Here is a 16,069-nt window from a genome sequence, read left to right as displayed (position 1 = left end):
TACCAAACACCCAAATAACTGAAGAAAATTAACCAAAAAAGATGACTACTGTTAACTTGCTTTAGTAAGTTGACAGTAAATGATAGTCGAGATTTTACTTAAATAGGATTTCGCAATGTTTTTCTGCTGACAACTGTTTGTCATAAATAGGGTAGACAAATAAGACATATACAAAAACCAAAAGCTTCCCTTAGTATCAGCAATCATTATATTAAAACATATTTGGAAACTACTGATTTTGATAATGGAGAAAAGGTAATTCAGTCCAACATTACTGCTTCGGACAACTAAGCAAGCAAAGCAATATACATTTTACAACATCTCTTGAAAGTCTCAAAGACCTTCCTGTCAAGGAGGAAATGCCTGGCCAAAATCCAAAAGACAAGAACAAAGAAAGGTAAGCCCTGTGTCAAATGTGCTTTGCACAGATAGCATTTGCTTCTAATATGATGAGGTTCAAGTCCATCTTCCATATACCTACCAGAGTTATCCTTTAAAAATATTAGACAGACTATACCAATCCTTTGCTCAAAGGCCTTCAACAGCTGCTCATACCATTCAAAATAAAATCCAAGCAAAACCGTTGCCCTATAAGAGACCTTCTCTGATCTGTCCCACCCCCTGCCCTTTTTACTCCACCCTCTACAACGCTAACTTCTCCTTCTGCTCTCCTGTTTCCTCTCTTCCTTGAAAATCTGGGAACACTCCTCCAAGCAAGAAATTATCAGGAGATCCTCCCTCAGCCTTCAATGTTCTTCCTCCAGAGAGCCACCAGACTTGCTCTCTCACTTCCTCCAAGTCCCTTTTAAAATACCACGTTACCAACAAGAACCTTGACTGATTCCTCCTCCTATTGCTTACCAACAATGCTTTTTTCTTTAAAAGGCTGACATTCTTGGTTACTTGTTCATTTTCTGTCTCTTCCTACTAGAATAGAAAGATAGGCTTTTTTTTCACTTTTGTGTCCGCAATAGCTAGAACAGTGCTTTGTACATGGCAAGCATTTAAAAATGTGTTAATCTAATCAACAAATAGTAATAATGTGGTATCACTACAAAGATTAAATGATAGTTCATTTACGGAGAACTGTAACTCTAGTGATGTCAGGTACATAGGATTTTTACAAATTATTAATCCAGGTAAAGTGTCATTTTATGCCATACATCAAACTTCCTTAAAAATGAGTTCAAAAGACGAATTTTAAAATATTATTGCATCTAAACTTATTGATTAAAAGGTGTGTCCAACATGTACTGTTAGGAAGAAAAACATTGTGAAATCCTATTTAAGTAAAACCTTGACTATCTAGATCTATATCTGACATGGTTTGGCTATGTCCCCACCCAAATCTCAAATTCTCACGTATTGTGGGAGGGAACTGGTGGGAAGTAATTGAATCATGGGGCAAGTCTTTCCTGTTCTTTTCTCATGATAGTGATTAATTCTCATGAGATCTGATGGTTTTAAAAAGAGGTGTTCCCCTGTACAAGCCCTCTCATTTTTTGCCTGACACCATCCATGTAAGATGTGACTTGCTTCTCCCTGTCCTCTACCATGATTATGAGGCCTCCCCGGCCATGAGTAACTGTAAGTCTAATAAACCTCTTTTTCTTCACAGGCTCAGGTATATCTTTATCAGCAGCATGAAAATGAACTAATCAAGTAAACTGATACCAGTAGAGTGGGACACTGCTGAAAAGATACCTGAAAATGTAAAAGCAACTTTGGAACTGGGTAACAGTCAGGTTGGAACAGTTTGGAGGGCTCAGAAGAAGACAGGAAAATGTGGGAAAGTTTGGTACTTCCTAGAGACTTGTTGAATGATTTTGACAAAAATGCTGATAGTGATATGAACAATAAGGTCCAGGCTGAGGTGGTCTCAGACGGAGATGAGGAATTTGTTGGGAACTGAAGCAAAGGTGACTCTTGTTATGTTTAAGCAAAGAGACTGGTGGCATTTTGCCCCTGCCCTAGAGATTTGTAGAAATTTGAAGTTGACAGAGATGATTTAGGGTGTCCAGCAGAAGAAATTTCTAAGTAGCAAAGCATTCAAGAGGTGATTTGGGGGCTGTTAAAGGCATTCAGTTTTATAAAGGGAATATAAAACAGAGCATAAAAGTTCAGAAAATTTGCAGCCTAACAATGTGATAGAAAAGAAAATCCCATTTTCTGAGGAGAAACTCAAGCTGGCTGCAGAAAGTTGCGTAAGTAACAAAAAGCCGAATGCTAATCCCTGGGGCAGTGGGGAAAATGTTTGCAGGGCATGTCAGAGGTCTTCATGACGGCCCCTCCCATCACAGGCCCAGAAGCCTAGTGGGAATAAATGGTTTTGTGGGCCAGGCCCAGGGTCGCTGTGCAGTGTGCAGTCTAGGGACTTGGTGCCCTGCTCCCCAGCTGTTCCAGCCATGGCTGAAAGGGGCCAACATAGAGCTCAGGCTGTGGCTTCAGAGGGTGCAAGCCCCAAGCCTTGGCAGCTTCCATGTGGTATTAAGCCTGCGGGTGCACAGAAGTCAAGAATTAAGGTTTGAGAACCACCGCCTAGATTTCAGAAGATATACAGAAATGACTGGGATAAATAAGTTTACTGCAGGGGTGGGGCTCTCATGGAGAACCTCTGCTAGGGCAGTGCAGAAGGGAAATGTGGGATCAGAGCCCTCACAAGGAGTCTCCACTGGGCACTGCCTAGGGGAGCTGTGAGAAGACGGCCACCATCCTCCAAACCCCAGAACGGTATATCCACAGACAGCTTGCACCATGCACCTGGAAAAGCCACAGACACTCAATGCCAGCTCAGGAAAGCTGCTGGAAGAAAGGCTGTACCCTGCAAAGCCACAGGAGCAGAGCTGCCCAAGACCATGGGACCCACCTCTTACATCAGTGTGACATGGATGTGAGATTTAGAATCAAAGGAGATCATTTTGGAGCTTTAAGATTTGACTGCCCTGCTGGACTTTGGACTCACTTGGGGCCTATAGCCCCTATGTTTTGGCCAATTTATCCCATTTGGAGTGGCTGTATTTACCCAATGCTGTACTCCCATTGTATCTAGGAAGTAACTAACTTGCTTTTTATTTTACAGGCTCATAGGCAGAAAGGGACTTGCCTTGTCTTATATGAGACGTTGGACTGTGGACTTTTGAATTAATGTAGAAATGAGTTAAGACTTTGGGGGACTGTTGGGAAGTCATGATTGGTTTTGAAATGTGAGGACATGACATTTGGGAGGGGCCAGGAGCAGAATGATATGGTTTGGCTATGTCCCCACCTAAATGTCATCTTGAATTCCCATGTGTTGTGGGAGGGACCTGGTGGAAAGTAATTGAATCATGGGGGCAAGTCTTTCCTGTGCTGTTCTCATGATAGTGAAAAAGTCTCACAAGATCTGATGGGTTCATAAAGAGGAGTTTCCCTGCACAAGTTTTCTCTCTTTGCCTGCCACCATCTATGTAAGATGTGACTTGCTCCTCCTTGCCTTCCACCATGATTGTGAGGCTTCCCCAGCCAGGTGGAATTGTAAGTCCATTAAACCTTTTTTTCTTTGTAGTCTTTGGTATGTCTTTATCAGTAGTGTGAAAATGGACTAATACAATAATTGCATCAATATCTATAGAGAGAAAGAGAAATACATGTGCACACTTGTGAGTAACAGTGTATTTGTTTCAACCTGCAAAAAGTTGTGGACATGTTTCCAGTTGTTTATCTGGTTTAAGTCAGGAGAGTTAGAATTCAAGACTAGAGGTAGGGATAAGATAGCAATGTTTTTCTAGATGTGTCTTGCATAATACACTTGGTAAGCAAGTATTCATTTATAATTTGTAAAAAACAACAAGAAATAATAATCAAGAAAAATTTGAAATCAAACAAATGCAACACAGTATATTACCTTAAAGACACACCAATAATCCTCTCCAAAGCCTCCAGATACCCTATCTTTGAAAAGATGTTAAAGGTTGGTCCAACATACACAAACCAATAAATGTGACTCATCACATAAACGTAACTAAAAACAAAAATGACATGATTATCTCAATAGATGCAGAAAAGGATTTTGATAATATCCAGCACCACTTAATGTTCAAAGCTCTCAACAAACTAGGTATCGAATGAACACAACACAAAATAGTAACAACCATCTATGACAAACCCATAGCCAACATCATAATGAACTGGCAAAAGATGGAAGCACTCCTCTTAAGAAGTGAAACAAGAGAAGGATGCCCACTCTAAACACTTCTATTCAACATAGTACTGGGAATCCTAGCCAGAGCAATCAGGCAGGAGAAAGACATAAAAAGCATCCAAATAGGGCGAGAAGATGTCAAACTACTTCTGTTTCTAAATGATATGATTGTATACCTAGAAAACCTCCATAGTCTCTGCCCGAAGGCTCCTGGATCTTATAAACAACTTGAGCAAAGTTTCAGGATATAAAATCAATATACAAAATTAATACCATTTCTATATATTAATAAAGTCCAAGGTGAGAGCCAAATCAAGGATGCAATCCAATTTACAATAGTCACAAAAAGAACAAAATATCCAGGAATACAGCTAACCAGGAAAGGGAAAGATCTCTACAATGAGAATTATGAAAAACTGCTGAAAGAAATCAGAGATGAAACAAGCAAATAAAAATACATTCCATACTCATGAATAGGAACAATCAATATTGCTAAAATGTCAATACTGCATAAAAAGCAATTTATAGATTCAATGCTATTCCTATCAAACTACCAATGACATTTTTTTCACAGAATTAGAAGAAAATATTCTAAAATGCATATGGAACCAACAAAAGACCCCAAAAAGCCAAAGCAATCCTAAGCAAAAGAACAAAGCTGGAAGTATCCACTATCCCACTTCAAACTATACTAAAAGGCTACAGTAACAAAAACAGCATGATACTGGTACAGAAACAGACACTTAGCACTACAGAACAGGATAGAGAACTCATAAATAAAGCCACACACCTACAACCATCTGATCTTTAACAAAGTTTACAATAACAAGCAATGAGGAAAGTATAAAGTATAAAATACTAAAAATATTTTAATCACAAAAATTAAGAATTAAAAGGGAGACTTATCTTGTAAAATGGCATAATAAACTACAAAAAAGAATTGAGTGGAGAGTGGTTAAGTGCTCCAGAGTTTACAGAGTTTAAGGAAAAAAATGGTTGTTTCAGATGATAATGGGCAAGCTATATATTTGGAAGAAAAAAGTAAAATCAAAGTTATCATTCTACTCTACATAAACAATTGTATCCCACATGAAGGAAAAACTTGAATTATAAAAAATGATTACTATATAAACAACCCAAGCACGTCTAATGTATACTCACTCATATCTATTTGTTTGAGTGTGGAAAATCATGCAGAAGCAGAGGCCATCAGGCTGTCAATACTGAGTATGCAATGTTGAGGGTATAGATGGAGTAAAGTGGGAAAGACAACTTTTACTCCATTTAGTTTTTCCTATTTCCTATTCAGGATAAACAAGTACTACCTATTTTCAAATTATGAGAAAGAAAATATGTTAATGCAAGTTAACTTGGAACACTCACTAAGCCTTTTTTATGCACCATGAAGGAAGGAAGGAAGTAAATGGGGAAGGGAAGAGGAGGAGAAAGAAAAGGAGAGGGAAGAGCAAACAAAAGTAAAAGTGGAAAGAAAAGCGGGGAAGAAAAGAGGGAAAGTGAGAGGAGGGGAGGGGAAGGGTAGAGAAAGATGGGAAAGGATAGGAGAGAAAAGAGAAAGGGAAAGGAGGGAAGAGGAGAGTATTGGAGAGAAAGAGAGGTGAGAGGGCAGAAGACATAAAAGAACAGGAAAGGACAGAGGAGGAGAACAAAAGCAAAAAGGGGAGAGAGATGCTAAGAGAGAAGAGAAGGGGCAGGAGCAGAGGAGAGGAAAAGGAAGGGAAGAGGAGAGGAAGGAAATGAGAAAGAAAGGGAAAGGAGAAGACAAGAAGGAAAGGGAGGGGAAAAAGAAAAGAAGGGGAGAGGATACAGGAGAAGAGAGGAGGCTCCATTGGCATGTACCTAACACAGAGGTAGCACTGTCAATATAAAATGTTCAAGAGCAACCATCAAGCTTCTTAATATTACTGAAATTTGGAGAGAAAAATAAGAAATATTCACTTGTACCTATATTGTTTAATATGAGCAATGAGAAACTAAAATATATAAATAGGAAAAATACTACTCAAAAATTTTTTGTCATTAAGAGAAGAGAAGGAAAGAGAGAGGAGAAGAGGGGAGGGGAGAGAAAAAGAAGAAAAAGAAACCTTTAGAAAGAGGAGGTGGAGGCGGGCCATGGTGGCTCATACCTGTAATCCCAGCACTTTGGGAGGCCTAGGTGGGCAGATCACGAGGTCCGGAGATCGAGACCATCCTGGCTAACACGTTGAAACCCCGTCTCTACTAAAAATACAAAGGAAAAAAAAATTAGCAGGGTATGGTGGCGGGCGCCTGTAGACCCAGCTACTTGGGAGGCTGAGGCAGGAGAATGGCCTGAACCCAGGAGGCGGAGCTTGTAGCGAGTCGAGATCACGCCACTGCACTCCAGCCTGGGTGACAGAGCGAGACTCCCTCCGTCTGAAGAGAGAGAGAGAGAGAGAGAGAGAGAGAGAGAGAGAGAGAGAAAGAAAGAAAGAAAGAAAGAAAGAAAGAAAGAAAGAAAGAAAGAAAGAAAGAAAGAAAGAAAGAAAGAAAGAGAGAGAGAGAGGAGGTGGGAGAAATGGGAGGGGAAGGGTTAGGAAATAACAGTAATATTGAGAAGCTTCTATCAAATGTTTGCTATGCCATCAGATATTGCAGTGAATGCCTTTATATTGTGAGGACAACGTGAGACAACAAATATGCAAATACTTTACAAACAGGGAGCTGGCATAAAAAGATAAGGGAGGATTATAGCCTTGTTTCTAGATCTAACTAAAAGCTTTAAATGTACATTCTCTTACTCAGGGCCCAGCTACATACCAGAACATGAGTACCAGGGATAAACCCCTTAGAGGCTCAACTTCTCTCCCAGTGTTCAATCACAACTCTTTTTAAGCAAGAGACATTGTCGCTAATGCCTTTGGATTCATGTTGCTGCCTGGGCAACCATGGTGCACCCAAAGGAAGGACTCTCCCAGTGGCAATGACATGGCACAAAGTCCCTGTGATCTCAACAACAAAGGTCCACACCAAAGTCTAAAGAAAGGGTTGAGTAGTGCGACTGAGAGACCCAGCTCCAAACAAGACTTTGTTCTGACTTGCTCTATGCTGGCAACGTGTAGCCTGTCCAAGTTTGTGAAGATATGGTTATATGATTGAAAAATTGCAATGCATCCCATGTAAAGGGTAAAATTGTCTCCCTGAAATCTCAAGAACATCAAGTGAAAAATCGCTGAGAATTCAGAGTATCATTCAGCAAATCAGACAAACAGAAAAAAGGCAAAAATGAACACTCTGTGAACAATGCAAATTTAAAAATACCCCTTCGCAACAGAAAGAAGGTAGACAATGTAGCAAGAAGCCAATGCAGATTTGTCCGGAACATGAGTGAAGAAAATATCGAAACTGTCAGGAAGTTTTAAAAACAGAGACTGAACAATGCACACGGGCCCTTCTAGTGCCTGGCATGAATCCACTGCTTCAGGTATCGATTGCTATCAAATTAAATGCTGGGTTTGGAATCATTATATTTAAAACAACTACTGGACCAAACAATATTAAAGTACACGTGCAACAATAAATTAGTGAGAAAATGTATGAAATTACCCACAACAAAGGAGTCATGAGGGACACTTTCCTGCACAAACTATGGTGTAAAATGGCGGTACTGCAAAGGTTATCGGGAGACTTAGTTACTGGCACAGAACGAGGGAAGAGAACCAAGAACTCATATTACACTCGGCCAGCAGGATATCTGTGGGCCAGTCTCAGGGGAATGGTAATCCTTGCATCTCACCAAAATTCTCCAATAAATCCACTTTTCTGAAAAACAATCCCAAAAAAAGTCTGCACAGGATCAGGATTTAGACTTTAAAACATGAAGCATAAAAACCTTTCTCTGGAGGTACATCCAGTGGGACCTCCTAAGCAATGAGAGCAAGTTGTAGAGCAAAAGCAGAGCATGAACCATATGTGGACTAAGGAAGAAGTCCAGCCCTGCCCACCTGAGATCCTAGCTGCCTACGATCAGGAGTGAGGGAGGCTGCCCGAGGCCAGGTGAGAGCCTTAAAGCTGGTTTTGCAGGGGGCAGTCTCGGATGATTGACTGAGTGAACACCATTTGATTCAGGCTTGCACATCTTGGCAGCAAGTGATACATTTGAAAGCAAAATGCCAATAAAAATACCGAATAAAGTAACTAACTCATGTGTGTGTTTGTACTAAGTCCCAGAATTTCTCTTTCAAATGCTCTTGTCTCTAAAAATCAGACTATACCTGCTCTCCGAGTAATAGTAACAGTTTACCAAGAATTGTGTAGAACCCTTAAAAATATACCTATAAAACATTGCTGAGGGATATAACCAAACCTTACAGCAAAGGATATATCTACATATATGTATGGCAAGATCTTATACTGTAAAATGTTGGTTTTTATCTCACTGGCAGTTTTTGAAAACTGCATTAAACATCCCAGAGCTGTTATGCTTTGGGACACTGCTGTCCAAGAGAGATTTCTGTAATGATGGGAATGTTTTATATGCACGCTACTCATACTGCAGCCACTAGCCACTTGTGCCTACTGTGCACTTGAGAAGGGAACTAGATTGTATTTAATTTAAAATAAACTATAAATAGTCACACCTGGTAAGTTTAACTTCAAGCAATCCATTCATGAAATAAAATTAAAGAGTAATGAGGTATTTCTCATACTAGATACTAAAATGGAATTATAAAACTACCAAATTAAAACTGTGAAGTCTTTTAGCTCAAGAATGAACAGAATTGAAACAAGTATTTATTATACTAAGGTCAAATGCTGTAGGGAAAATTAGATATTTGTGAAAAAATTAAACTGTTAAATCAGCACTTCACAATTTACACTCAATAAATTTTACATGAGTTAAGAGGTTGAATTTCAAAATGTACTACAAGATAAATCTATTGATCTGGAAAGATTTCCATTTTAAGTGAAAAAAAAATAGAAAACTTAAAATGCATAGCATGCTGGCTGTTCTAAGGAAACAATTGTTAAAAATTACCCATGTTTTGGTATAAACAGAGGGGCCTCCCTGCCTGAGCTGACTGTGGGGGTATGGAGCATATTTGGAGGAGTTGGTGGGGGTGTGGGGTGGTTAGGCAGTGTGGGTGTGAATATGGACATATTTAAGTGGCTTTGTATCTATTTATCTGATGAGTTTTAGTGTGGTCTCAGGACTGCCAATAATGGGTGTCTTAAGAGTATGCTGGAGGGAAGCAGGAACTCCTGAAATCTTCAGCCTTCCTTGAAATATAGTAATGCCCCAGTTAACAACAGGGATACATTCTGCGAATTGTGTCATTGGGGGATTTTATCATTATGCAAACATCATAGAGGATACTTATAGGACAGATGGTATAACCTACTACATTCCTAGGCTGTATGGTATAGCTTATTACTCCTGGGCTATAGCATGTTACTGTACTGAATACTGTAGGCAACTATAATACAACGAGAAATATTTGTGTATCTAAACATATATAAACACAGGAAAGGTACAGTAAAAATATGGCATTATAGACTTATGGGACCACCGTGTTACATGTGGTTTGTAGTTGGCCGAAATGTCCTTATGTGGCACATAACTATCTTTGCTCTCTTCCTCCAGTAATTTTAGCATACGTAATTTCTCTCATCAAAATAATTGTATTCTAAAACTGCAGAAAAATGTGTCTTGTATTTGCTCTACTACTCTTCCCTCTCTAACTTTAATTCTTCACATATTCAAGAGGAAAATGATATCTTCTAGTGAGAACAATAGCAATCGTGAAGATTTATTGAGCATTTTGTCCTGGTCTGGCTCTGCACCGTGACCACATGAGGATCTTCTCCTAAAATCTTCACAACAGGCCCATGCAGCAGGTGGAATCATGACGCCACCTCCCTCGTCAAGTAGTCACACAGGTCGAGATTGATTCCACTTGAAAATACTTTGATAAACTGCAAATTAACCAGCATGTTAAGGGGTTATGTTACAAAGACATGATGCTAATTCTAATTCTAATCACATCCCCTGATAACATATTGCTTTGCTATCTAAAGTACAAACATTTTCCACTATGTGAGTGCAAAGGACTTTTCTAATTGCTGTGGTTTGGGCCTCTTGCAAGCACTATTGGCATTCTCTATAATCAAAAGATTTCCAAGATATTTTGCCTTTCATATGGAGAGAGAGTTACCCAAAAATCAATGCTCACTGACTCGTGACACATGGCCATGTGTATGCAGCGTATATGAGGATGTGGTAGGTGCTTTTTGAAATCTTTTTTAGTATTAAATGTATAGTAGTCACCTGATTTTCATGATGCTATGCAAATGCATAAAGAATATTTTTATCTCACTAGAAATCACAAATAAATTAAAAACTATGAAAACTAGTAAGTCAAATCAAATGGGTAGAAATAAATTAGATATATAGAAACAAGTCATTAATGAAATGAAAAAATTAAATGCACAGGAATAAACATCAAGAATTATTCTAAACCTATAAGGAGAAATAACAAACGTTTCCTAATGCATATGGAAAGCAGACTTGAATGAAAAGATATATACTCACATTACTCAGGCAGAACATCTGTACTTGTAATGAGATTTGTTTGCATAATTTAAATGTATGTTTTATGGTAATCGCATTTTTAAAATCTTCACTGAGGTGCTTTATTTTTTCCTGAATTTGACAAAGTGGTGTTGAGTTCATCCAGAAGTATATCTGGGTATATATTTTGAAAAAAAATCATAGAAAGTAAAACTTAATCAAGGATATTTACCACACCAGGCACTAATTGGCATTTTATGGTCAGAATAATTAGCCCAGTGTGGTCCGGGCTCACACACTGACAGTCGGGTCCACTGAACCATGTTAATGAAGGAAATGCTGGGGAGGTGTCACAGCACAGTGTCACTTTACACATCATGCAACCAGATGATATGGTAGAATAACTTAAACAATTTCATTTAGAACTTTATGAAACCACTAACACTTCGACACATATTTTGACAAAGTAGCTTTAAGTTAGGAAAGAATGCTTCTCTTCAGTGTTCAAAGTACAAAAGCATTTAAGCAAGAGTCGCAGCCAAGCCTTATGAGATGGAGATCTGTGGGCAGTTATCTCTGCCCCGTCCCCCCGGAGGATGGCACAGCACTAGGTGATTGATTATCCAAGGATTTCCTCATCCCATCTTCCCAGCAAGCCTTTGATGCTGATGTAATTATTACAACTAATTCGTTGAGGTACAGCACAGATCAGATGAGGAAACTGGGAAACCATAAAGTCAGTACACGAAGTTAAGGATGGTTATCACTTTAGTGCTATGCTGATGATAACTAGACTTCCCATTTGGAATCTCCAGAACTATCAGGATGGGGGCTGTGAGTCAACCTGCTAACTAGCTGGATTTAACCATTGTGGTTATATTGCCAAGCAGTCTACCAAAACTATCCCAAGAGTGTGGTTTCCATGTGGCTGCCAGCACGAACCTGGGTAGCAAAGTCATATCTAACCACTTAGCTGAACCGTGTACAGATGCCATCACATAGTTAAACAATCAGGTCACTGTCCAGGAAGGAAAGGTCCCCAAAGCAAGAAGCTTCCTTGTTGTAAATGGTGATGTCTAGCACTTAAAGAAGATGATGTGCTTTTAAAGTTGCACTGTATCAAACATACAGACGCTCTTGTAAGGCAGGTGTGGTGGTAGCATGATTATCCCCATTTTACAGAAGAAGAAATGGGGGTTCAGAGGTAAGACAATCAGTTTAGATCTAGATCACCCTGATTGATTCCAGGGCCTTACAACTTACCTATATGCTGCATTGATTTCCCACTGGAGCGGAGCAGTAGGGAAGCACAGGGGCACACAGCTTGACGACTGTATATTCTCAATTGGGAGGTCAAGCAGGAGCCAAGACCTTATGAAATTGATGGGTAATTGCTCACGCTTAGAGCAGCCACTGAGGCTCCTCCTGACATTCTCTTCCATCAGCTGAGAACAGATGAAATCACAAGTGAGTCATGAGAGACAGAAGCAAAACATTTTCAAATAACACTGACCTGAGCAAAGTCTCCGTAAACTTCTCTTCCAAAGTCACCTTTCTGAAGTATACTAGGGAGAAAAGAAATGGGTTAGGAGATTGTCAAGCCAAACCTCACCAGGATTTCCTCTTGCAAATTGCCTTTCCTTCAGATCAGGTAAGTCTTCACCATCACATTGGCTCTCCATACTCTGTAGGTTGGAAATGCACTCTACACAACATCTGCTGTCATCAAGCATTGTTCTGTCTAATTCAAGTGGAACTCTGTGTGCAGTTCAGGACATAGGGGATAAAACAGAGAGGCTTTCAGGGAACATGTTGATCATCATATTTAAGAACAAATTATATTGCGGCATATGGAATTTAAATATCAACAAAACAGAGAGGAATCTCAAGGCTTGATGGAAGTGGTGAGGAAACCATGAATTTGAAATGATGGAGTCTGTTCATCTTCCAATAACACGTAATGAGCACCAACTATATGCTAAGAATTTTGGCCAGGATCTTCTATATCTATTATCTCGCATAATTCTATTCATCATCTTGAGAAGCTAGTACCCAGGGTCACATGTTTTAGATGAACTGTCCCAGAGAAGATTATCAAATGGCCCAATGTGACTTCCCAAAGGAGTGAGGTGGCTGGATTTCAAACTAATTGGGTCTGGCTCCAGAATCTGAAATCCCTCCTTTGCACATTAGTCACTTGGGTGACATGTTTATCTGATTTGTGAAAAGAAATCAATTCTGATTTTATGAATGCCACTTCTTCTCCTTTCATATGTTTTGGCTATAGTGGCATGTTGTTTATAAGTGGAGGACTGACTTTACTTTCAGGCATAAGCATTAAGCTTTCAAAAGTGAATGTAATCCCATAGGCCTATAAGTAGTCTTTAAACAGACTTCTCAAGTTAAATAAAGTATGACAGATGGCAACATACCGTGAGCAGAATATAATAATGATGTAAATAAAAAATACAAAAAAATGGCATTTGTTTCACAAAATAAAAACCCATTATGAAGGTTACTGTTTTGAATTTTTAAATTCACATAAAAAAGAGATAGAATCCAAAATTATCTCAATGGCTAAAATGACAGAGTAGTAAATTTAGCAAGGTGAAAATTAATGTAGCTAAATGTGAACCCAAGATCTAGACTAAAATGAAATAAAACAAGCACAAGCACTGCCTGTGTTTAGGATTAAAGAGATTTGACTAACCAATAGTTTTGTTTTGTTTTTTTCTGAAAAGGGGGTTTGCTGTTCTCTGCAAGCTCAGAATGAGTCAACAGTGTGATAAAGTTGCTGAGTAGTGATTTTGATTTTAGATTATATCAGAAGAATTATATCAGAAGAAGGATGCTACGTAAAATGATAGTCTCTGTTCTGTGAGAAACAGGCTTTCCCTAATAGTCTCAGTTCTTTTTTTTTTTTTTTGAGGCAGAGTCTCACTCTGTCACCAGGCTGGAGTGCAGTGGCGTGATTGTGGCTAACTGAAATCTCCGCCTCCCGGATTCAAGTGATTCCCCTGTCTCAGCCTCCTGAGTAGCTGGGACTAAAGGTGTGCACCACTACAACCAGCTAATTTTTTTTGTGTGTGTGTGTATTTTTAGTAGAGATGGGGTTTCACCATGTTGGCCAGGATGGTATCAATCTCCTGACCTCGTGATCCACCTGCCTAGGCCTCCCAAAGTGCTGGGATTACAGGTGTGAGACACCGCACCTAGCTTTTTTTTTTTTTTTTTTTGAGTTGGAGTTTCACTCTTGTTGCCCAGGCTGGAGCACAATGGCACAATCTCGGCTCACTGCAACCTCCACCTCCTGGGTTCCAGTGATTCTCCTGCCTCCGCCTCCTGAGTAGTTGGGATTACAGGCATGTGCCACCACACCTGACTATTTTTGTATTTTTAGTAGAGACGCGGTTTATCCATGTTGGTCAGGCTGGTCTTGAACTCCCGACCTCAGGTGATCCGCCCACCTTGGCCTCCCAAAGTGCTGAGATTACAGGTATGAGCCACCATGCCTGGCCATGACTTGATTCTTAATGCCGCATTTTTTGGCATGCTAGCTTATACCTAGAGGTGGATGGCCAGGATGGTAAAGAGTCTAGAAGCTTTGAAAATGAAAGAACTGAGGTTGTTTGGAAGATAAGTGACTTAGTAGATTAAATACTAATGTCCTCAACTATTAGAAGGGATATCATATGGAAAAGAACTGTGTGGTTCAAAAGGGACTAACTAGGACTTTAGCTCACTTAGTAAAATTTATAAGAAGGTAGATTTTGGTCTGATAGTCAAATAAACTACACCAGTTAGAACGGTCCAAAATAATCCTCATGAGATAATGACTTCTAAATCTCTAGAGGTCAGATAAAACAGGTCCCCAATCCCTGGGCCATGTACTAGTACTAGTACTAGTCTGTGACATGTTAGGAGCTGGGCCATACAGCAGGAGGTGAGCAGTGGGCCAGCTAAGCTTCATCTGTATTCACAGCCTCTCTCCATCACTGGCATGACCACCTGAGCTCCACCTCCTGTCAGATCAGTGGCAGCAGCAGATTCTCATAGGGGCACGAACCCTATTGTGAACCACGCATCCACAGGATCTAGGTTGTAGGCTTCCTATGAGAATCTAATGCCTGACGATCTGTCACTGTTTTCCACTGCCCCAAGATGGGACTGTCTAGTTGCAGGAAAACAAGCTCAGGGATCCCACTGATTCTACATTATGGTGAGTTGTATAAATATTCCATTATATATCACAATGTAATAATAACAGAACTAAAGTGTACAATAAATGTAATGTGCTTGAATCACCCCAAAACCACCCGCTGCCCCCCACCACCTAAGTCCATGAAACCTGTCCCTGAGGCCAAAAAGTTTGGGGCCATCTGAGATAAACCATCATCGACATGAGATTGCTTCTTTAGATAGAAGGTCAGGCTTGGAAAATTTCACATGAAATTTCTGTTTCTGAGTCTCAGTATTTCTATCTGTCATGCCCAGTAGGTATCTGAGCACTATCTTCTGTGACGTATGGAGATTATCATTCATAATGTAAAATTTTCATAACTACATGGAAAACGAAACACAAAAGAAGAGTGGGTGACCTGAAGGGAGAACTGGAATCATTTGAACAATTCTGTCTTAAGAAGCACGTATCATCTTGAACTAGGGATGGTAAGATAGCCAGATAATTATAAAGAATTGCACTCCCTATTTTACAAAGCACAGAAGAGTACATTAGGTTTGGCTTTTTCTAGGCAAAAAGGAGGCACCATGAACCCATAGAGATGATGAGAAATGTAGACAATTCTACATGCCTGGAAAAAGTGGTTACGGCTGCAAAGTGGAATCAATGAGTAAGGATTGGAGCCAAGTATTTGGAAAGCAAGCAAAAGAAAGCAGAGAGGATTCCTCAGCTGAAGCTGACTCTGGAAGAAAAGAGAATAGAGAAATGAATACATGTGATTTTGCAACATGAAATACTGTGAACTGGAGTTGATGAATGGTCCAGGTGCTGAGGCCCAAATTTGGAGTGACTTGTTGGCAGAGTAAACACTATGACAGATGGTGTTTGCTTGAAAAGGCATGAGAGGGAGGATAATGACCATTTACTTCAGTATATGAGGAACAGAGAAAAGGAATCCAAAGTATCTGAGAAAAGTTCGAGGTAAATAATTATTTAATGGAAATTTACCATGTTCAGGGAAGCCCCCAAAATCCAAGTAATACCGTATGACCCATGGGTGCCCACAGAAATCACTGACACACATTGAATTCTGGGAATGGAATCTAGTTTTACTTAGGTGGCGTTAAAAACCTTTTCAAGTATGCCAGAATAACCTGTTTAA

This window comes from Chlorocebus sabaeus, chromosome X (genome assembly GCF_047675955.1).
Source record: "Chlorocebus sabaeus isolate Y175 chromosome X, mChlSab1.0.hap1, whole genome shotgun sequence".
In the NCBI taxonomy this organism is placed as follows: Eukaryota; Metazoa; Chordata; class Mammalia; order Primates; family Cercopithecidae; genus Chlorocebus; species Chlorocebus sabaeus.
This window is presented reverse-complemented; position numbering follows the sequence as displayed.